Source organism: Aegilops tauschii, chromosome 6, assembly GCF_002575655.3.
Source record: "Aegilops tauschii subsp. strangulata cultivar AL8/78 chromosome 6, Aet v6.0, whole genome shotgun sequence".
Lineage (NCBI taxonomy): Eukaryota > Viridiplantae > Streptophyta > Magnoliopsida > Poales > Poaceae > Aegilops > Aegilops tauschii.
In genome coordinates this window covers 92,605,728-92,630,400 of record NC_053040.3, presented here as the reverse complement: position 1 = coordinate 92,630,400, position 24,673 = coordinate 92,605,728, and the positions used below count along the sequence as shown (strand labels likewise).

General features: G+C 43.0%; 1 long non-coding RNA gene across 1 annotated transcript; it reads left to right on the top strand.

Annotated features, from left to right (window-relative positions):
* Positions 1-9,522: 9,522 nt before the first annotated feature.
* Positions 9,523-18,319, top strand: LOC123494328 (uncharacterized). Its single transcript, XR_006665072.2, has 7 exons — positions 9,523-9,695; positions 10,281-10,416; positions 13,273-13,342; positions 13,453-13,557; positions 14,230-14,459; positions 14,803-14,939; positions 15,735-18,319. It is a non-coding gene; the product is annotated as an uncharacterized lncRNA (long non-coding RNA).
* The last annotated feature ends 6,354 nt before the right edge of the window (positions 18,320-24,673 follow it).

Sequence of the window (24,673 nt, the reverse complement as noted above, 5' to 3'; positions counted from 1 at the left end):
ACACGTTGAAATAGTTGAAGTCGTGCTTAATTACGAAAAAATAACACTTGTCGTCGTTGCGTACCGTTTCAACATCGAAGGTCTCCTCCAGCTTAATATTGAAGCGCCGACCTTCGTCCAGGTGAGGCCTGTCGCACAGACCTCGGTCGTCGTGGCACCAGTCGCACTCCCACGGGAGACTTTCGTCGTCCGAGTACGACATTTCCTATGTTCATAATTCAAATATTAAACGTCTATAATTAAATATATGTACTAAAAAATCTAAGTTAGATCATTATTATTCATCACGGGTTGACTATCGGTTTGTCGAGTCTTTTCTTGAAAACTCTCAGCTCACGTGGTGTATACATTCGACCGTTGGTATGGTCGCTCCTCCTTTCATCCCCAAGTGCATTACACCAAAATGTCTAGCACACAGGAATGAAGGAGAAGCGACCCCCACGACAACAGTCGGGATTCTTCGTCCTCTCATATATAATATGGTGGAACTCTCCCTCACTGATTCCTCTCAGACATTTGCGACCGTCGGTGATGGTAGCTCCTTCCTTTCGTTCCCGAGTGCATTACACCAAATTGTCTAGCACACGGGAACGAAGGAGAAGCTACCCCACGACAACAGTCGGGATTCTTCATCCTCTCATATATGGTGGAGACTCAATAGACTTAAAGTCAACTCGAAATATCGTTTAATTATCTTTCTAAAACCGGTTCGTGGCTGGTCTGACCTCGAGGTCGGAGGGGGTCGGTGACGGGGACGACGGCGGGGATGATGGAGGGGGGCTCCTAGATTTCTGCGAAAACAAAAACCCTATAAGCTATCAACTAATCATATGCATATGCCTTGCATAGTGCTCTCCAATTTTAGCATTCAAAGTAGGAGTAGTCTTCCAATTTGAGCATTCAATAAGAAAAATCAAATCACAAAATAAAGTAGTATTCAAATTAGGATGCATTCAATTATAAGCAAAACTACATCATCTCCATGCGTCCGTACATCGTCGAATATTATCACTAATACACCTCGAATACTATCATACATATAGCATCGCTAGTATAGCTAGAACCGTAGCGCCCGACGAGTATCGGCGCGGGCGGTGGATACCCAAAGAGAAGGAACCATCACAGGATCATAGCTCCAGTGAGATCCCTGAAGAACCTGCCAGGTATTGTCAAACATGCACTCCAACGCAACCATGTAGCGACGGACGTGCTCGTCCTCCTCGCTGACACGGTGACGTACCACCTCCGCGGTGTCCAGAAGCCTCGGCACCATCACTGGCCCACGCGACCGCCACCAAACAAGGATCGGGTCAATGACGGGCTGGCTCTTCACCAACCTACGCCCCCGGAAGGTAGCACCTCCCAAAACTAGCCCGGCGGAGCCCAGTCCCGGACATGGCCCTTCTGATCAAGCCGGCCTCCTCCGCCGAGTCGACGACGAGGATGCGGGATTGGCATCATCGACGTCGATGCGGGAATAATTGCTTTAACTAAAAAAATAAACTAGTTCTATTAATTTTCTTGCTAAAAATAAACTACTTCTATAGTAAAATAAACTAGTTTTATTAAATAAACTAGTTCAACTACTAAGCACTTACTATAAATAGAATAAAGTAGTACTTACTAAAAATAAACTAGTTTAACTAGTTCTATTATTTTTCTAACTAATTCTATTAAACACTTTCTCTTCTTATTCTATGAACAAAATTACAACAGAAAAAAATCATAAAAATTCTATGAACAAGATAAAAATTCTATGAACAAAATTACAACAGGAAAAAATTATAAAAATTCTATGAAAAAATTGACATATTCTTTGCATATATATGAACACACAAACATTTGCATATTCAACAATAATATCACAAAAAAATCTATGAACAGAAAAAATTCTAACTTTTGCATATTCATTTATGAACAAATTACAACAACTCAATTAACTACACATCTAAATTAACTACACATCTAAATTAGGAAAATTCATATGAGCTCACTAAGGGGGCGGCGATCGACGAGGAGGCAGGGCACGGGGGCGACGGTGAGGGGCGCGACCACGGGCGACGAGGAGGCAGGGGGCGGCGACGGCGACGGTGAGGGGCGCGGCGATGGGTGACGAGGAGGCATGGGGCGGAGGTGAGGGGCGCGGCGACGGGCGACGAGGAGGCAGGGGGCGCGGGGCGGCGACGGCGTCTGGGCGGCGCGGGACGGTGTCGGAGGCAGGGCGACGACAGCGACGGCGAGGCGCAGAGGGGCAGCCTGGCGGCGTCGTCGGGGCGGAGAAGACGAACTGAATGAAAAATTTCACAAGTCCAGCTTATATACCCAGAGCATTGGTACCGGTTCGTGGCACCAACCGGTACCAATGCCACCTTTAGTCCCGGTTGGTGCCACCGGCGGCCTTTGGTCCCGGTTGGTGGCACCAACCGGGACTAAAGGTGGGGCATTGATACCGGTTAGTGCCACGAACCGGTAGCAATGCACACCTTTAGTCTCGGTTGGTGCCACCAACCGGGACCAAAGGCCTTGTGCTGCTGCGCCCGCGTCGAAAGTTTAGTCCCACCTCGCTAGTTGAGAGGGGCGCAGTGGTTTATAAGCCCCACTGCCGCACCCCTCTCGAGCTCCTCTCCATTGCAGGCTTACGGGCCTAATTGTCACTGCTATGCCTGATGGGCTTACTCGGCCTTCTGCGGGCCCGAATCCTGGCCCATCGATGGGTTTCTAGTCGTATTCAGGCCGTGGTGGCCCAGTAGGTGGCATGTTTTTTTATTTTTTGCCTGTTTTTTTGTTTTCTTTTTTGCTTTATTTATTTGTTTTGTTTCTACTTACAACAAAAAATTTATTTATTTTATTTTATTTTGTTTCTAATTACTTATTTATTTTACTTTATGATAATTCTTTTTGCTATTAAAGTTTCTAACAAAAAAAGTTCTTTATGAAAATTCTTTTTGCTTTTAATGATTTTGAACAGAAAATACTTCGATAATTTTAGTTGCATCAATTTTATATAATTTTAGTTTCAATAATACTAGAGGTTTCTTATAATGTTTTGAACAAAATACTTTGTTAATTTTAGTTTCATAAATTTTATTAAAGTTTATTTTATTTTGTTTCTACTTATATATTTTAATAAAGTTTATATTATTTTGTTTCTAATTACTTATTTATTTTATTTGTTATTTTTCATGCACCATTTTTCATGCATTTACTGATTATTTTGAGCTATAAGACCCTAAAATTGAAAAGCATTTCAAATGAACTCTGAAAAGGTTGAAAGTTGGCATGGTATCATCATTTCATCCACATAGCTTGTGCAAGAAAGTTGAGAGGATTACGGCAAAAACTGGATGCACTTCGTGTACAAAACGGACAATCTCTTTCAAAGTATCAGGATTTCATACGGAAACTCGTCTGTTACAAAGGGATTTTATTTTTTAAAACTTATTTGAACTCCTGACTTTTTGTGTGTTCAAAATGCACCATTCAAAGCCACATCATCATTTTTCAATCCTTTCTGACTTCATTTATTATTTTTCATGCATTTACTAATTATTTTGAGCTATAAGACCCTAAAATTGAAAAGCATTTCAAATGAACCTGAAATTGAAAAACCCTACAAATGAACTCTGAAAAGGTTGAAAGTTGGCATGGTATCATCATTTCACCCACATAGCATGTGCTAAAAAGTTGAGAGGGTCCCGACAAAAGTTGGATGCACTTCGTGAACAAAATGGACAATCTCTTTCGAAGTATCAGGGTTTCGGAGAAAAATTCATCTGTTACAAAGGGATTTCATTTTCTTGAACTTATTTGAACTCCAGATTTTTGTGTGTTCAAAATGCACCATTCAAAGCCACATCATCAATTTTCAACCCTTTCTGACTTCATTTGTTATTTTTCATGCAGTGACGGATTGTTTTGAGCTAAATGACCCTGAAATTGAAAAGCCCTACAAATGAGCTCTGAAAAGGTTGAAAGTTGGCATGGTATCATCATTTCACCCACATAGCATGTGCTAAAAAGTTGAGAGGGTTACGGCAAAAGCTGGATGCACTTCATGAACAAAATGGACAATCTCTTTCGAAATATCAGGGTTTCGGACGAAAACTCACGTGTTACAAAGGGATTTCATTTTCTTGTCTTGATTTTGAATGGTGCATATTCAACACACAAAAAGTCTGTAAAGATCGCCAACCCCAACATAAAAAAATGAGCATAGATGCGCCTATAGAGAGAATTCAACCTAAATTCATAATAAATTTCTATGAATTTCAAAGAAATTTACTCTGAATTTAGGTCAAATTCCCTGTATAAGGGCATCTATTTTCACTTTGAGAGGGGATCAACAAGGCAGAGAGGGACGGGCTTATAAACCGGTGTGAGCGCCCTTCGGTTGGCGAGGTGGGACTAAACTCTGACCGCAACGAGGACCAACCCTTTAGTCCCGGTTTGTGGCACAAACCGAGACTAATGGTCATGGGCCAGGGGCGAGGCGCATTAGTCTCGGTTCGTGCGTGGAACCAGGACCAAAAGGTCCAGACGAACCGGGACCAATGGCCCACGTGGCCCGGCCGGCCCCCTGGGCTCACGAACCGGGACAGTTGCCTCCTTTGGTCCCGGTTCGTGAGCGAACCGGGATTAAAGGTATTACAAGGGCCGAACCAATGCCCTGTTTTGTACTAGTGATGTCTATAGAACAATTGCAACAGTGCAAAGTGGAATCTAAAACTTTTCCTAGTATCAGGTTGTTTGCCGAATGCATACCATTGGGTACTAGGCAAACATGACCTTTGTCGAAAAAACACTAGGCAAAAGGACGACACTCGGCAAATCACACGTTTGTCGAAGTCCTGACACGTGGCACTCAGCAAACACATGCTTGCCGAGTTCCTGCCACGTGCCACTTGGTAAACACATGATTTGTAGAGTTCCTTATATACATTATGAGCTTACTCTTTTACATTTTATGCCTTTTTCTTTTTGTACTTCATTCTTCTTTTTAATTTCCTTCGTACATTATGAGTTTACTCTTTTACATTTTATGCCATATTGTCTTCTGCATTGTCCTTTTCTTTTCTCCCCCTCCCCCCCCCCCCCCCCCCCTTCTCAAATTCCTTATATAGTCACCTAGTGCGTTTTTAGGTGTTTAGTGCATATAATTCAAATTTGAACCATAAGTGGATGAAAAAATATGACAAAGTTGGGTTGAAAACCCATATTTGTGTTCTTTAGTCTATGTATAGGCCATATCCAAGAAAATGGAAGAAATTTCAAACATCGGGGTGCCAAGACTCGACCCTGAACATGGAGTTTATCGGTTTTTTAATTCCGAAAAATGCCTAGAAAGGTTAGCACATCGGGGTCGAGTCTTGGCACCCCGATGTTCGAAATTTTTAGGCATTTTATCAATATAAATAAAAACTTGAACTGCAAGTGCATGAAAAGGTTAGCAAAATTGAAATTCTATTTGTGTTCTTTAGTTTATATTTTGGTCTTATCCATGGAAAAGAAAGGAATTGCAGACATCTGTGTGCCAAGATTCGACCCCAAACGTGGAGTTTATTGGTTTTTTAATTCCAATAAATGAAAATAAGGTCTTCAAAACATGAAACTTGGCATGATGACTTCCTATGACATCAGCATATTGTGGCCAAAATTTGAGAATGTTTCACAAATCTTGTGGCGTACACTGCATAGAAACTGGGCCCAAAGCTTGTGACGCGTGTGAGGTTTTGTACCATCGACGATCTCGATATGTCCATGATCTCTTGAGGTTTGCCTGCCATGTAATGGCCGATCTTGAATAAATTGCTATCGTTGCGATGGAAAAGCTCCTGAAACTGACTATTCTTTTTATGTTATTATTACTTTTGAGGATGAACCTGACTGCTCTGAGATGAAAATAGCTAGACACTGGGTGGTGGACTAAAGATATGACATTACTATGTTTAGAACATGTAGCTAGTGGTGCTCGTCTAAGTCCTTTTTCAGACTTGCAGGAAACTCGAGTCTAAGTGAAAATTTCTAGTCGTTTATTGAGTTGTATTGTCGAGTTTCCTGCAAGTCTCGAGTCTAAGTGAATATTGATGTGTACATGTTCCTGTCGTTGATTGGATCATCTTGTATAGGTTTCTGACGTGCAGTTTTGGATATTGCGCCTTTGCATGACTAATTGTCAAGTTGGTACAATTTGTTTGTTTGGTAGGCGAGCATGTAACTACGCATTAACTTTCCTGAAAGCCGAGCTTGTCTTGACTATTGACTAGGTGCAGTTAAGGACTATGTGTTAGATGTGTATATGGTGATGTTGCGCTGCTGTGTTAATCGGCACAGTAGCTTGTGAGTTATGTTGGATCTTTGAGACCTTGATGTTTTTGATGTGAAAGCATAACTGGATCCGTACAACTCTGCATGACTAATTGCAGGTCGGTGGTGATATCTGAGTGCGGTCTGACTAGTCGTATTGACTGCTTTCTTTACTTCTCTTGTGTGCAAGTTTATTTGAATCCATTTGACCTTTTAAGTTTGTGTTTTATTTATACTCTCACAACTTTCCTGGAAGTCTCGATTCTAAGAGAACCTGCATGCGTACCTGTTGTCAATTGGACCATCTTCTTTAGGTTTTTGATGTGCAAGTTTATTTGTATCTATTGCACCTTTGCATGACTAGTTGTTAAGCTGATATAATTTTTTGGTAGACGCATGGAAATAAGAATTAACGTTCCTGAAAGTTGCGCTTGTCTTGACTCTTGACTAGGTTTCATTTAAGAACACAACATGGACGTTAATTTGGTACTGCTGCCTAGAGGATCCCGGCGATGGAGGAGGAGAACAAGGGCCACTGGCCCCAAGTGCCGACGGGAACCAACACATCAAAGCTGCCATGGAGCTCCAATCCCATGGCAGCCGCACCTCCCCCCTCCCTTGGAGTGCGTCAAGGTCCTTCTTCCCCTCCCCCTGGCATGCATCTCTCCCTCTCCCACTACCTCTTGCTGTTCGTGATGATAGATCCTAGGGTTTTTTTTTCTGTGATTAGAGAGTAGAAAATGTTGACACTTGAAGAATTGCCATGGTGATTTACGCACAGCAAGGAATCCTGTAAAGAGAGCCTTCGTAATCGGGTCACAAAGGACAACAGCAGAGGGAATATTAACATCGCTAATTGTTTAATTTTTTTGTTAAGCAAAACAAATCAATTAGTCATGTTGATGAACGCAGTCAAACAAATAAATAAAGCATTGATAAGAGGTGAGGAGCTGCCCAATAGAACTGTTGGGTGTTGACTGTTCCTGTAGTTTTCTCATGTGCAAGTTTATTTGGACCCATAGCATAGGACCTTTGCATCACTGATTTTGTAAGTATGGATTTGTATTGTCCAGTTTCATGCAAGTCTGGAGTCTAAGTGAATGTTGATGCGTACTCGTTACCTGTTGTCAATTGGATCATCTTGATGTGCAGTTTTGGATATTGCACCTTTCCATCTGCTGGTTGTATTCCTCGAGTGTGTCCTTTTGCATTTGAAATTACTTCTTAAATCTGCATTAAGTTGGTTGCTTTGTGTGTTCCCTGATATAACATTATCTGCCTAGTCTAAGGATTCCATTTTTCTCACTGTCTGCATTCTTATACATTGTACTGTCACTGTTTACCTTCTAGATGCAGTATGCTGACAGCTCAACTAGTTTTTATTTTATTTTGCAAAAAAACAGAGCAAACTAGGCTGTGTGAATTACTCGTAAAGCAAACAAACGACAACGATGTCTCGTAAAGCTTCAGATTTCTCATGTACGGCATTTATATGCAGCTCAGTATGTAGTTCAACTAAAATGCTGGTGCTGGTTTGTCCTTGTGCAGGATATGGTACAACATCATCACTGATGCAGAGGAGAAGGGTTTCATCGTGCCAGGCAAGGTGCGCGGTGGTAGGCTCAGTCTCCGGCCTCGGCGTCTTCCATTGGCCCCGCTGATGTAGGACGGGGGCAGTGGTGTTCGGCATCGGCTACAAAATAGCCATGGTGAACTCCTCTTGCAAAATAGCCATGGTGAACTTTTTTTTGTTTCAGAACATAACAGGACTAAATTCTTGTTAGTGTTTGATTACAGAAAGTGATGCACTTTGGTAGCCATCTTCTCCTGAAAAGAGTGGAAGTATCTTTTTATTGTTGCAAGATGACCTATTTATGATCAAGACACTTTGGCTATCAGAAGTGCAGTTTTTTGTTGTTCTATTCAAAATGATTGTATGATAAGAAGTAAACCATTCTTGCTAGTTCACAGTATATGTTGGTAACTTGGTATGGTCTGGTAAAATGACAAAGACCAGGCAATGAGGTCCTGGTCTATTTATTTTACTCTTAGAAACTGAGATGGATACCTTCAATGATCCAGAGCTTTTAGCTTATCTGACTTTCATGATGTTCTATTAGACAGTAGATTATATAATTTCCATTTCTGGAAGTGATGGACTTAAGGAGCCATGTTCCCCTGGAAATAGTGGAACTATCTTTCCTTATAGCAAGATGACCTGTTTATAGCAAAACTCTTTGGAAACCAGAAGTGCATGTTTATGTTTCTATTTAATGATTTTTATGATTAAGCAGTGAATCATTCATGTTAGTTGACAGTATAACCTTGTAACTTGGTATATTATCTGGTAAAATGGCATGATTTTTATGATTAAGCAGTGAATCATTCATGTTAGTTGGCATGTACCAGGTAATAGGGGATACCTTCAATAATCCAGAGCTTTTAGCTTATCTGACTTTTATGATGTTCTATTAGAGTGGGTATCGATATCCTGATTCTGCTTGTTGGGTCTGAGTATTATGTCCTCTTGCCTGAGCTTTTTTCCCCCTCTACCGTAATATGCTTGAGTTATCCCATATATTATTGTATTGGCATTATGCTAGCCATGGTTAGTTGAGAGCCACGGATTATCTTTTCCTTTGGTTAGAGTTACTTTCCTCACCCGCCTTTGGACTGTGTATTGTAGGATTGCAATTTATGTTTTGCGAGAAGATGACACGTTTTATATTTTTCTTCTACTTGTGATCCCTTGCAAGTGTTATGATGGTTGATATACCCCAATAAATGCACTTTTAATTATAAGCCATGAGATGGCAAACCATCTCAGTTTGCTGCCTATTGTTCTGTTCATGTTATGGTCACCTGCTCTGATTCAAAATATGATTTTAATTTTTGCAATCCTAGATCAGAGTATGAGGCCTGCATACTAAGTATTATTTCATATTCCAAGGTAATAAATCTATGGCTGCCCTACCATGATTGTTTTCTTTACTGCTAGTGGTTTCCTTGATCCCTGTGGTAGAACAAAAATACACATGACAAAATGAATGGCAGTAGTATACTGAGTATTTTATCTTAGTTATATCCTACCTGCTTCATAACATGTTAAAAACAACCCTATCCTTTAAAATGCCATTGCTTGTAAATGACAATCCTACCTATTCCATAATGGCATTCTATAAGAATTTAAATTTGATGATTTTCTCCTCTCGATTGTAGGAAACTGCTGATGAGGAATTCGGGTCACCTTCGTCCATCTCAGCGAGTTTGACAAAAATGGGCTATCCATAGTAATGGAAACATTACACGCATGTACCTCGGCTTCCCTGCAGCACGATGACAGTGGTTTAGCCACATCCTTGGTAGTGGTGGCTACATCATCCTTGGTTCTGGTAAGTCCCTCGTTCATGTAATGGGCACTCATACTAGGAAGACATCTCATACTGTTTGTTCCCTTTGTTCTTGTTGTTTGCATACTTAATTAATTACTTAACCTTTGTAATCTGTCCAGTTAGTCACAGTATCACATTTTGTGAAACGATGGTTAATTAGTTATTGTGGCTGCAAAGGCTGCAATTTAGCGATCACCCATCCTTCCATTTGTACAGTTTTGACATTATGTTGAACTCTGGTCCACTTTAACTGAAACTGAAGGCCTTTTTTATGTTGTGCACCTGTCCAATATTTCTTTTTGAGAATTTGATGGTTTATTTGATGATGATGTTCTGCTTATGTGACAATCTGAGAGATTATTTGTATCTTCTCTACTGTGGATGATTGTACTTGTCAATTTGCATTTAACTGAAAGAAAAGAGATTACTCTAACTGAAATTATCTAGTCTGGGTCCGTCATAACTTCATGAATGATGGAATGCCGCCATATTGAAGGTTCAAACTTGCCAAGTCAGTGGCTTTTGTTGTTTTTACCACCTTAGTCACTAATGAATCTTGTTTTCTCTCTCTCTCTCTCTGCCCAGGTGGACGCCACCACCCAAGACCAAGCCGCTTCCTCCACAATCACACGCCGGGAGAGAAAGAGAACGTGATACTTCCTTTTCCCTGTTCGCAGTGACCCTCGTAGCGTTCTAATATGAAGAAATATGGGCTCCCGCGGTATGGCCAAAGCCTTTGCGTTCACTTCGTATCGAGTAGCTGCCTCAATGTGCTCATGTCATGGCAGTTAAAATTTCTGGGCTTTTGGGTTGTTGCGCTCATAGTCTGTGATGCCAAAAGTAGAATTGCCATGTTATAGGTTAGGTCGTTTGATCACGAAATCATGCCATGGCTAGTTCATACATTATATATAGGTGGCGTCGATTCTTTGTAAGACAAGGAGGAGGATAATATAAGATATCACAAAATCATAGTAAATAGAATTAGCCTGTCACCCTCCCCTCCTGCCCCTCCCTTCATGCGACGCGCCTGCGTGCGCCGGGGGTGGAAACCCTAGACGTCTCCTCCTTCGACCCCGCCTTCCTCCCCTCCACCCCGCCGCCGCCGGCGAACGCTATCGGGCAAAGCCTGGTGGCCGCGGCGGCGGCGGGGCCCTTCTCACCCCTGTTCGTGTGGGACGCTGGCGCGGGGCGGCCTCTTCGAGCGGCGGCGCTGGGCGGCCGCAGGGATCAGCGGCAAGGCGGCGGGCTTGCGGGGTGGCCGGCTGGTGGCGGTGCGCCAGCGTCCTGGATCCCGCGGCGGGGCGGCTGCGGTGCTCCCATCTCAGGAGGTGGCGCGAGGTTGGCCTCTTGCTGGATCCAGCCGGATCTGGCTAGGGGGTTCGGCCGGCGGCGGTGCGTGCTTGGCGGCTCCGGCGGTTTGAGTTTGCTGGACGACGCGGGTAGGGCAGCGGCTGGGCGTGGCCGTTGCTTCGGCCGTGGGCGACGGCGTGGGGAGGTCCGGCGCTTGGTGGTGGCCTCCCGATGTCGTGGCGACCTCATGATGGCTTGGCGGATCTGTCTGTGGCGGCGGCCGGCTTCTCCGGCGTCGGCTTGTCTGCATTCGGACCATGTGATCCTTCGCCTCATCTCCTCATTGCCCAGTCGCTACTCCCATCAAAGGGTTGGCCCTTTCCCAGCTGCGGTCCATCGTTTGTCTTGTGCCCAGTGCAGTAGGACCGAGCTCGTCTCGCGCATAGTGCAGCTGGACCGAGCTCGTCTCGCGCACGATGCAGCAGGACTGACCTCTTCCTCCTCACGGTGTTGCAGGGCCGAGCTCGTCTCGCGCTTCAGGCTGCAGGACGGGTCGATGGATGCCAGTGCTGGCCGGCCTATTGGGTCTCGACGCTGGGGTTGACTAGGGGTGCGAAAGGTGGGACCTTTCCGCTCGTCTGCGGGTCTCGGGGGCGGTGGTGTCAAGGTCTTGGATGCCGGGGCGGCGGCCCTGGTGGCGGTAGCACGGTGCTCTTGGGCAGAGCCCGTGGCTTGGTGCTGCCCGGTGGCCATGGCCGTGTTGGCGGCGTGGCAGCCGGGGTGTGGCGTTCGGTGGCGGTGAGTGTTGGCCGGGGTGAAAACCTGCTCTATCTTCAGACGGACCGGCGACGGCGAATCGCGTTCCCTTCTTGAAGGCGTCGTCGCAGCTCTCATTGCCCGTCGTGCGGCTCCGGGGGAAACTCTGATCCTCGGATCGGGCAGTGGCAGCGCGCCAGTGTCGTATCCTTCCTGAAGGTGCCGCCTTGGAGTCCACGGTTCGCTGTATGCGGCTTCATCTCTTCGTAGTGGTTGTCTAGGGGTGGTGTTGCTGCGCTCAGCGCCTATGTATCCTGCCTTGGGTGTGTGTGTTGTGGCGTGCGTTTGTACCGGGTGTTGTTGATCTTTGCTTTATATGTAAAGCGGGGCGAAAGCCTTTTTCGGTATAAGATATCGCAATGACATGTTGTGCAAGTGTGCAAGATTCTCTAGGATAAACATCTCACTGGATTGGCAAGCCCACGCTGTCCAATGGTCACAAAACTCGTCTCCTGATTTGACATGAACCATGCAAGGGACGAAACACTGCACAGGTCCAGAGGGAAAATCACAAGATTATCAAAATGAAACATTGCACTAACAGGTTAAATAATCCAAAGTGGTAACAGAGGTACATAATGTGATTAATGACAATTAAAAAAACCGCCAGTAAATATATGCTCCCATACTCCCAAGTATCAATGGATATCTCACACCATCATGTTCTCCAGAAACTCTTCCAACAAAATTCTCATTTTCAGAGTCTCCTCCATGTAATTCTCCTGTTATTGATAGCATGGAATAAAAGAACGAAAAAGAGAGGTGAACTAATTCCTTCAAGCAGCAAGAGCAACAAGCTGTGCCTGATTCATATTTATAGTTCAGGGACATTTGCCTCGAGTGAAAATTATTGCGTGCTTCTGATTTTCTGGCTTCCCCTCGCCTAGAATGGCATTTCCTGGAAGCTTCATCTTGTAGATGACCTATGCACAAAAGATAGATGGCAAATAATTGTCTCATTCTGCACCACCGAGAGTTGACACCACATGAAGGTATTAGTAATACTTTGCATTGATGGGGTGTCGTAATTGTCTCATACCGCATACATGATGTACAGGAATCAATCATCTTTTGTGTGCTTTTGTTTCTAGTGTAAAGCAAACTTGAAATAAGGTTATTGTGCTTCTTGTGACGATTCTGCTATAATAGTCGGTGTCACCGTTTTAGTAGATTTAGCCCTCAAACTTAGTGCTGATTTAGAGGATTTCGTCTACCCCATGAGGTGATCATTTAATTCCTAGGGTTCGTGTACATCTGTGAAACTAAGCCATGGGTTCTGGCCTAGGTACCCCAACAGCGCACTTCCTGATCTAGTGTTCTCCTTATGGTCGTGTACTGTTGATGATGTCTTGATTGCATGTTCAAATATGGTCTACAATCTTCTACTCCAATGTTTTTCGTGTGAAACCTCTAGCTGTAGTTTTGTACTTGTCCTTCTTTGAATCACATAATACTATTTGTTTTTCAGGTTTTCAAGGGGGTTTTGTTTAGGACAGCCACGCAGCAGAATGAACAAACACTACTACTTCTGCAAAAGTGTAATGATCTTGATATCCTTGCCATTTTTAATGAAATCTCTTTCCTGTCAATGCTTGCTGGAGGTCTTACTCCTACTGGATAATATAGCTAATTCTTTGCATATGTTCAGGACATTCAAGAGCTATTTAGTCTCAATGCTTGCTGTACATACAAAGTTTTCATTTTTCCTAACACGAAAGCAATTGCAAGAAGAGCATGAACAGGAGCTTGTCATGTAAGATTTCTTTTTGTTCTATTAATTATGGCAGAGTTTACTTTGTCCTTGATGAGTTGACCAATATTTGTCCAAACATAGTCTCAACATTTGTCCTTTGAAAGATTATGTGTGTTTCCTTTGCTGATGAGAGCACCTTAGTTATTTATCTCAATGTTCCTTAAAGCTATGACCTGTTTTTGCTTCAGTCTGTACGTGCAATTGCACATATGGTTAGAAAACTATCATGTGCTATTGTGTGTATGTGCAATTGCACAGATTTTTCAAAACATATCATTTCTTGGTTCAGTTTGTGCGGACATGGTTAACCTTAATTTGACTAAAACTAGAGCATCAATGAATATGCAGCATTTATTGGTTCAAGCAAAATGGAATTTCTCACTGTTTGTTTGTGCATAATGAACACTTAATTTTGGATCTCTCTCTTGAATGCATTACATTGGATGGAAAACAATTGATGCATCTCAATGTATGTCTTTCTAGTTGAACATTAGTCCCTGTTTTGTAGATATAAACAAGGAAAAAAAAGCTTTCTAGCAGACACCAACTACTGTTACTTAGTTTGTCACCACAACACCTCTCATATCACTACTTGTGTAGTTCAATACGATTACACATTTTATTTAATGATAAGCACCAACATTTGTTTGAAACATTTTTGTTTTTGTCCAGATAAGAACCGTCCGCTGCGGAGGATGAGCTGCGGCGAGCAGCACAGGAGGTGGATGGATACAGGACCGGCCGCTGAGGAAGGATTCGCTGCCTGCCTAACCAACGCCGCTCTCATGCCTGCCTTGGGTGGGGTTCAGCCATCTTCTTGTTCGCCCAGCACAAGCACCATCTTCTTGTTTGCCCAGCACAAGCACCATCGGAGGTGGTGAAGACCAGCAGTTGCGGATCCTGTATGACCTTTCCTTCCTTGGTTTGATTTTTGTGCTTCTTGTGATGATTCTGGAATAAGAGTCGGTGTCACCGTTTGGCCCTGTTTGTTTGGGATTTTGCTTTTACAGCTTTTTCAAAAAGCCATAGAAGCTCCTAAATAGGTGCTTTTGGAGCTTTTATGGCTTTTTTTGAGCTCAATATTGTTACAATGATTCATAGAACCCATTGATTCATAAAACGATCACCATCTTCTCCTTTTGGTTTCTTATATAGTGCTCAATGTTTTTTTTTTAGTTCTGATGAATCCTCCATTGTATTTTTACTTGCAAAAGTCAAAAGAGTTAATACTTTCAAGTTATGCAGCCTTGTACAAGGTGAGGAGCATGGCACCCTTGACAACAAGGAGGGTGCGGATGTCGCTCGCTGGTAGCGCAAGAGCACTATGGAGATGTCCTTCCGCTAATTCCTACACATAGAGGATGCTTGTACGATATCTGAAGGTGCGTGCAAGACTTGGCTGATTTGCTATGCATTTCTCTGACACCACGAAATTAGAGGCCGCCACATATATCATTTGGGTTTTCTGCTAGCTTACTTGAGCTTACCCCTACTGTGTTCCTAATTAAGTTGCACTAGTTCCCACATATATCTAGTTTGTAATACTATAAATACAGTTGGATTGTCGACGATGTGGTTGTTAGTCGGGTTATTATCTTGGTATAGGCTTGAATTTCAGTGAAACGAAAAAAAACATGTGCATGTTTAGTTTGATTTGCCCACATTTATGTATTGGATACAGCATTCCATCAATGCGGTCAAATCTTCTTGAATGTTGGACTTTGTTGCACCTTTCCTATTGTTGGCAAGGACCAAGGATCTACAGGAGAGGATCTCTGGCATTTGTACCTGTAGGGGGAGCGGAAACTTACCTGTACAAGCTGATCTTTGCTAGTGATGACTTTTGTGTTTTTTCTTCTTGATCCCAAATCTAGGTGTTGACCTGCTATTTCCAGTAATCTGGTATGGTTACTTTTGAGATGTCAAGTGACATGCTGAAGGAACTTAATCAACTTATGGTCAGTAATATTTAGAGGTGAAGGATAGGGGATAAAAACACTTCAACCGAATTTGATAAGAAACAAGGTGGTGTCCTATTGTTACTAGTCTACTGGCTGGATCCTATATTGGTGCTCCCTGTATATATTTTCCATTTTGTTTTTTCCTTCAATATACAATCTAATTTAATTCAGTGTTTGGCTATCTTTCCGATAACACGAGTATCCTTTTGCATGCAGGATGCACAGAGAGCTTCAACTTATTTAGCTGCACATGGTTACAACATAAGCACCAATGATGTTGTTGTTGGCCAGGAGCCAGGTGCTCTTGAAGCTTTGGTGCAACTAACACATTCTGCCAATGAAGTTGTCAGGTATAATTCTGCTTTTGTCGAGCGACCATTGACTTGTGCCAAGCTTTTGAACTACATGCCACAAACTTCAAACTACAACAACTGGGTAATTGTTTTTTCATGCTTCAATTAGACAAGAAGCTGTTGATGGTGTTGTGGTACTTGTCGTTTGACAATAGAGATCGTGATTCCATAGTTTCTGCTGGGGGTGTTCAATCTTTGGTGTGGCATTTCCTTCTATACATCTACCGCGGCCTTGTTATTCTTTTACCTATTCATATACGTGAATGTGATGTCCCTTATAAAGAGGGAGCTGAGTTAAAGGAAACTTTATATTTGCTTTTCACCGTAGCAAAATCTGGAAGAATCATGGACATGGTTTAAGAGGAAAGCATATTGCCAGTTTTGCTATTTTGGAAAATTGAGAAAATATGCAAGAGAAGCATGTTTCTATCTCCCCTTGCTTTGCACCGACAGCAAACTCACCTGGCCCATCACCTTTTACATGCTTTATAATAGGAAACATTTATTTCCTTAACACAAATGATTCAATTGTTTAGGTCTCAGTCTTTCAAAAATGTTTAAATGCTTCGGACGATCTTCAGTAGAGAGGTGCAGGTGCTATGTGGCGACCAAAATGTTTCAAAAGCTAAAAATCGAACTTAATAACTGAATTGTGATGGCACTATTGTGCATCCATTTGACCTTCTTTGACTAAATTTGGACTGTGGACAATCATTGTCGTGATTGAGGAAGAAATGAACCTAGTAATTATCTAGTGGGCACCAATAATTATCAACCAATCTCTTGGTGTTAGCGGTTGTTTGATGCCTTGGTAGCAGCCTCATTGTGCGATTATTTCTAAATCACAGCGACGACCAACTGGGTTTATTTGTTTATTGGCCGGTATGGAAACCTGAACTTTTAAAACCAACAATCATGAGAGTGTGTGCAGACCGTGTACCAGACTCTTGGTCTAAACGCTGCAGTGCGAGGCTAGGTAAAAACTCTGTACTAGGATGGACATAAATATGCACGTTGGCTGCAGCAGGTCACCACATGTTGTATGGGGATAACATTTTGTTTTTGCACGAGCAAAACTATCTTATTCAGATGAGAACAGATAATTAAGAGTGGGTGCAAGACTATTGGATGCCCAATGTAAACACTACCAAGACTATCCCTGTGTTATGCCATTTTGCCTTTGAGTTTTCTAACAGCATGCATGCAGGAGTTAGGAACAACTAATGTATCTTCAGAAAGAAACATCATCAGAACTCAATAAGCAGATGACAAGTCATGATTCATCCCTTGTTTAATTCAACTCCTCTTTCATTTGAACCTATTTGAGTTTGCATAATGCATACATGCAGGAAGAAAAATACTAAACAACATGTAGGCATGCCTTAGAAGTGGAGCATGTAGGTATACTGCCGTTATTCTAGTCATTGTTCAGTAGTCATTATTCTAAGTGAACTCCGTGAAGGAGAGTTGGGAACCTAAAAAAAGTAGTTTGTGGAAATGAGGGTTAGGAACCTAAAAAGAAGTAGTTTGTGCATATGAATTTATTTAGTGCCTGCATGCATGCATGACTACTGATCCGTTTTTCTTCGGTATCTTAATTAGTTAGTAGGAAGCCAATGCAAGGTTGTTTGGAGAGACCATTGATATTAGGGATTAAACCGCTTCACAGTAGTTGTTAGGAAATGGTAGACTAGAGTGGATTTATATGACACCGCTAGCATAGATTCAAAATCAAATGGACTAGCAACAAAGTGTCATGATGATTTGTCGTGTAGAATTTTATTCAGGAAACTGTGCAGTTGTGATCACGCTGACATGCATGTTTGGTGCCAAATTGTTTTCGCTCATGTTTCAATCATTCTTTCTACTTAGTAGCCAAAATTGCGTGTCACTCATGTGGTTCTGTTGCGGATGCATTTCTTAATCCAACGAACACGTTATGCTGCCGAATTTGTCCACGCGCGGCGATACGGCGCCGCCTCTCGCTCCACGTACTCACCGACTACGACGGCGCCAGGCTGCGTAGCCTCCCGCCAGGCGGCTCCGCGGTGGCGTCCACCCTGTTCCTGGCCTCCCGCCCCGGGGCAGGGGGCAACGGCATGGTGGAGATCGTCATGCCCGGGCTCGGGCTCGGTGACGAGGGGCGAGCGAGGTTCCTGCCCATGGGCTCCGGCCCCGGTTTCTGGCAAGCCGCCTTCTACGCCAGGTCCGTGTACGAAGCGCCTGGCGACATGGCGGTGCTGCAGGTCTCCGCCGTGATGTCGGCCGGAGGCCCGCGCAAAGCTACTGATTAATGGCGCGGCTCCGGGCTGGCTACACTTGGCTTAGCTTGACAGTTCTGATGGGAATCAAAATAATGGTACTGGTACTGGATGCTCGTATGAAGCTCAATTTATTTTGGCATGCGTATGAATGTCAGTCAATTGATCGGAGCCATGTCTGGTGAAATGCTGTTTGAGTTTCGGCCTCGATCTTGCTTATTAGTATGTGCCAGTTTTGTTGTGGATTTTTCTGAGTGCGTCGGTTACAAAGTAACGGTGCCAGTAGCTGTGTTGACTGTTCCAAAGCACTCAGGGTGACGGGTGGATGCGGTGCATGCAGTGTGTACGGGCAGCCGGCGTCGACCACCATGTACAGAAACCGCCGGTTCTTTTTTTTTGAGCGGTAAACCCCGGCTTTTTTTTTTATAGTGATTCTAGTCATTGTACAGTAGTCATTATTCTAAGAGGGTGTTTGTTTCCAGGGACTTATTGGTTTAGGGACTTAAAAAAGTCCCTATAAGTCCCATATAAACCAAACAGGAGGGGCTTATAGGGACTTAAAGTGGGCATTTGAGACTTATGAAATAAGACTCTCAAGGAGAGTCTTATAGGGACTTATAGTTGTAATATGGTCTTATAGGGACTTATAAGTCTCAGGAACCAAACAGATAGGGACCTTTTAGGGACTTGGGACTTATAAGTTGGGACTAAAAAAAGTCCTAGGACTTATGAACCAAACAAGACCTAAGTGAACTCCATGAACGATCTAATTAACCTCCTTCAGGAATGGTAAACCCCGGCTTTATTGAAGAGTATCAATGTACAGAACCGGACTTTAGCACATCTGGCATAAAAAAATGAATAAATTCTGAATTTGACGAACATTTTTAGAAATCGACTAACACATTTCGAATTTGATGAATTTTTTTTAAAATTCCATGAAATTTTTTTGAATTTTGAAGAACAAAGCATTGGAGTTGCTGAACATTTTTTGAATTATTGAACATTTTTTAATTCGAAAAACAGAAAAATGTTCAAAATTTTGAAGAGAAAATTGGCAGAAAAAATTGAAAAGGTGAAGAAGAAAAAAGAAAAAGGAAAAGGAAAAAGAAAAAAAAGAAAAAAGAAAGAAAAAGGAAAGGAAAAAAAAGGAAAATGGACCGGCGCATACGAACGCTCAGCGCGCGAGGGGGTGTGTGCCCCAGGTCCCTCGCGGACGACCTGGGCTCCGTATAGGATTCTCGGGAGCAACTAGTTGAAGAGCGCTCCTTCGAAAGCCTCACAACGATCAACGCCACTTGATGCGCTCTCAGCTGCCCGCCACATGTCGCGCTCTGGGTGCTTCCTTCGATATTTTTTTTATTTTTTCGCATGCGTTTTCGGCTTTTTAAATGGTTATTTTTTTGGATTTTTTCCGGAGCGTGTGTGAGACGGGAGAAGCACACAAGTTCTCGACCGCCATGTACAGAAACCTCCGGCTCATCGTTGCCAGCAAAAACCTCTCCTCCTGGATCCTCGCTGCAGATCAGAAATTTGGCAGCCGACGATTTCTATTGAAGTCATCTAGGGACGATGGCCCATGGGCCGAACGAGAACTACCGGGGGTTTTGCAGAATGCATGGCACAAGTGTGTGCGCATCTTGGCCTTAAAAAAAGTGTGTGGGCATCAGATCATGTTTAAAAAAAACTAAAAAAATAAGATCGTGTTAAAAATATCCCCTAAAAAGAGATCACGTTAAAATCGGCAAATACAAGGCCCACGTTCCTATTTGGCACAAGACAAATTGCGAAAACGATAAGTAACCGTGCAAGACTGCAACTTCGACTATAACATACTAGCACATATGCTCGTGTGTTACACCGGGAGAGATATTGACTTGTCCACTGAAATATCCATTAACACGGCCCAACAACATCTGAATTGTGTCCGATCATGGCAAAGAGGCGCAAACTAAGGTCTGGCAGAAATTCATGTCGGTAGTACATTAAGAAGCATGCTACACATACAATACTTTTGGTACGGTTTTTGTACGACGATTCTTATCTTTAAAAGACTAATTTTTATTTTTATTTTATGCCACTAGTAGAAAAAGGGTCATTTGTCCCGGTTCATAAGGGCCTTTAGTCCCGGTTCTGGAACCGGGACTAAAGGGTCGTTACTAAAGCCTCACCCCTTTAGTCCCGGTTCTTACACGAACCGGGACTAAAGGCCGTCCACGTGGCCGCTGTGTGGAGCTTCACCTTTAGTCCCGGTTGGTAACACCAACCGGTACTAAAGGTATTTTTACGAAAAAAATTGATTTTTTTTAATTGTTTTTTTGAATTTTCAAATTTCTGAATTATTTTCCAATTTAATCTCTAATCACCCCTCATCACTGCTCAATTTAACCTCTAATCTCTAATCACCCATCATCATTCCAAATCATCTAACTTCCCGGCCGGTCACCCATCCTCTAACTACTCCAGCCTGACCACGCTTAACTTTTGGGTTCTATTCCCCCTCGTTTCCAAGTCTGTACTTGTTGTTTACCTGACAATAGAAAGATGTCAATCCTATTAACCCTCAGGAGTTTAGCTTGAGCATGAAGTCACATGTTTCACTGTTTGAGTTTGAAACTATTATTCTAAAAAACAATACTTATTTAGTAACACTAATATTTCTTCAATAAGTAGTTTGACCACAGTTTGACCATAGTTTGACCAGATTTGACCAAAATTCAAAAAATTGAGATAATTATTTAGTAACACTAATACTCTTGAATAATTATGTAGTAACACTAATATTTCTTCAATAAGTAGTTTGACCATAGTTTGACCACAGTTTGACCAGATTTGACCACAGTTTGACCAGATTTGACCAAAATTCTAAAAATCTGTAATAATTATTTAGTAACACTAATATTATTGAATAATTATTTAGTAACACTAATAATTCATGAATAAGTAGTTTGACCAAAGTTTGACCTGATTTAACCAAAATTAAAAAAATTGAAATTATAACTTTTTTTCCTTTTAGAATTTGAGGATTCTAAAAATTTGCAAACAGGTCGTAGGCCGTCAAAATCGGATGCGGATTTTTGTGCTGAACATTTTGATATATTATACATTTTTTCTGACATCGTATGCAAAAGTTATAGCCGTTTTACATTTTCCCTACACTTTTTTGCAAAACATGTTCAAATTTAAGTTTTTAAATTTTCCTAACTAGTACATATAGTAACATAACTACATCTGGAAGGATTTTAATTTTTGAAGTTTTTATCATTTTCTTTAGCTTTTTACAAAACTGAAAAGGCGATCCAAGGGGGGGTGGATGGGTAGAGTTTGAAAATGGGACCTTTAGTACCGGTTCGTGCCACGAACCGGTACTAATGCCTCAAACCCCATTAGTACCGGTTGGTGGCTCGAACCGGGACTAAAGGTCTAACCTTTAGTACCGGTTGGTGCCACGAACCGGTACTAATGGGCATCGCACCCTTTAGTCCCGGTTCGTGGCACCAACCGGGACTAAAGGTCCCATTTGAACCGGGACTAATGCATGTACGGTGCCCTAGCCGCTCGAACCGGGACTAATACTCACATTAGTCCCGGTTCGTAATGCAACCGGGATTAATGCTCTTTTCTGGCCGAACCAAAGCCCTGTTTTCTACTAGTGTGCCAAGGCATTATTTGGAAGTTGAAGAAATGTTTGGAAATTGTGGCAAGTCGTGAGAAAAATCTCAATTAAAGTATTATATTAAATGTGTTTTAGGCAATCTATGCATATGCTTGGAGATTAATACCAATTCCTTTTTTATTATTGCATTGCATGCATGCCACACCCTTGGTATTAATACCAATTCCTTTGTGTTATTCTCTCTATTTTTTGAATCTTTCATTCCTTTTTTATTCCCACTGATCACGCTCTTTATTCTCTCCTTTCTTTATTACGCCTATATGCCCATTGAAACCGATCATTCATGCTCCCTCCAATTCATGGACGAGACTTGCCTGCTCCCTTCCCATGCTCCCATCCGTGCTCCCGCATACGTGGCTTGATTTGATTGGAAGAAAATAAGGCCCGGCCCACCCCCTGAAAATCAGGGGGGGAGATGATTAGATTAGAAAAGAAAAAGGAAAAAGAACAGCCGTAGGATGAAGTGGGAGCACGGATGGGAGCATGGAGAGGGAGCAGGCAAGCCGGATCCCCAATTCATATGGCCCTCCTAACATACTTCATATATATAAAGGTTAATCAAGGTTATGTCCAAAATATAATTAAAAATGGTTAACAGGAACAAATAATAGAACAATTGGAAACTACACATTTTTGGATCAAATTACATATACAGTTTACGGTTGCAAAGTTATAATATGATCATGTTTAACATATTCTCTGTAAATAATAAAAGCCATGGATCTAAAAGGGCTGAAAACATAATAAACCAGGTCTACTGTAGTTGAATGTGGAATACTAAGCAGCACCCCAGCGAGCGAGATAGCGGCTACCACGGTTGGGTCGAACCCGAACACAGAAATGTCACTTAATATTGGACCGCGGTTTACTTATTAAAGGAAAAAAAACAGGAATTTTTTTGGTAAAGCATATAATAGTCAGGCAGAAATGCTCGGTACTTTATTAGTAGGTATAGAATAATAACCAAACAAAAACGATGTATGAAAATCCCCAGAAACGAAGTATGAAAAGAAACTATTTCCTTTATATTTAAAAATTCAAATTGCTATTTATTTTAACGTTTTTGTCTAGCCTGAATATTGTTTTCTTTTCGCTCAAAACCCTGAATATTGTTGATGTAAGGGTCAAAAACTTGTAATCGTGCATCCCTCTTTTTCAAAACAATTTCTATATATAGAAAAATGTATATTACAAGCCCTAAATCTCAAGGTGGATGGGAACACCTTTCAGGTTTGCGACGCTGAGCAAACCCCTACCCCCCCCCCCCCCCCCCCCCCAATGAGTAGTTGCATTGTACCACTGTCGGGGCAGAACACCGTTATTACTGCGCTGCCTACCAGAGCGAGATCTGACGGCCCGCCTCCACATGAGTGTGTAAGACACGAGGAATATGACGGTACCATCACCCTCTATGGTGTAGGATTTTCCCGACGGTGATGGAGGAGGGTATAAGAAGGAACTCGGTTGGTGGCGGCTAGGGTTCGCCACCCAAATCGCCTTGTTTGTTTTTTTTTGTTTACCCAGTTTCACGATTTCTGTATTAACTGTGAAATTTTCATAACAGATTAAAAAGAGTTAAGCATGGTACATTCCATGATATCTCCAGAGTGCATATGAAACTCGAAACCCAAGAACTCGCCGGGTTTTAAGTTTGAATTCTGAAAAAAAAAACATAAATGCTAAAGAAGCACAATGTCTATTCTGCACTAAATTTTACAAAGATACATGCATGCTATGGCATGATAGCATGTGTACTATCTTTTGAAAAAGGAACACGTTTTTGTGTGAAAAATCTCTATTATTGAAGGGGAGTTTGTTGGTTTGGTTCCACCCCTATCATCGATGGATGCCTCTTTCCACCATTTCTTTTTTCAAACCGACCCTCACCTCGTTGTTTATGGAAAAATAAATCCCGTAGTTCTAAATACGCAATCTCAATCACGACATATCTTTTCTTGCCTTTGCCTATGGATTTTCTTCTCACAATACATCTCAATCTCAGACCAAATTGCCCCCGTTGTAACACGCGGATATTGAGATAGTAGTATCTACCATTAAGTAAGGCGTACCAAGTGCATATCCACCAGGGTAAAAAGCCATCTTGGGGCATCGTAGGACAGTCTCAGAGCGAGCTCGGCTTGATAGAGAAACGAGTAAATCAATCGATACTGATTTTCAAATTCGCAAGCCAGTGATAAAGTATAGGACTAATCTCCAACTAGAGTACACACACGGGCACCCTGTCTGTACCCAAGCTGTACCGGAGCGATCTGTGCTTGATCAAGCGATGCCATCTGCCGGCGCCGGGCTCCACCTCGACGCCGGTGATCATCGCGAACGCGCACTCGCTGACGCTTTCATGGCAGCAGCAGCGGCACATGCAGTCATCGCACGCCTCCTGGCGCGTCGTCTCGAAGAACTTGGCGACGCAGAGCCGGCGGTCGCCCAGGTGCACCACGTACGAGTGCGACTCCAGGTCGTGGAATCCCTCGGGCACCGCGAAGCCGTCCCACACCTGGTCCACCGCCGGCGCTCGTCCCTCGTTGGCGGCCGCGTCCAGGTCGGACGCGCAGATGTTGCCGGAGGCCGAGACGCCAAACCAGAGGCGGCTGGCGTACTCTGGGACGGGCACGGCGCGTCCCCGGAAAGGGAGCGCCCAGTCGCCGGCCTTGCTCCACGCGCCGCTCGGCGTGTGGAGACAATACGTGCCCCAGCACGCCGTGGAGACCCAGATACGCGCGCCCTCCGCCGCGTGGCAGGTGATCTTGCCTTCGCAGTCTCCTTCGTCGTCGCGGTAGCCGGGCGCCCGCACGAAGGGCGGCGGCGCGCGCGGACGCCACATCCAGCCCTCGTCCTCTTCATCGC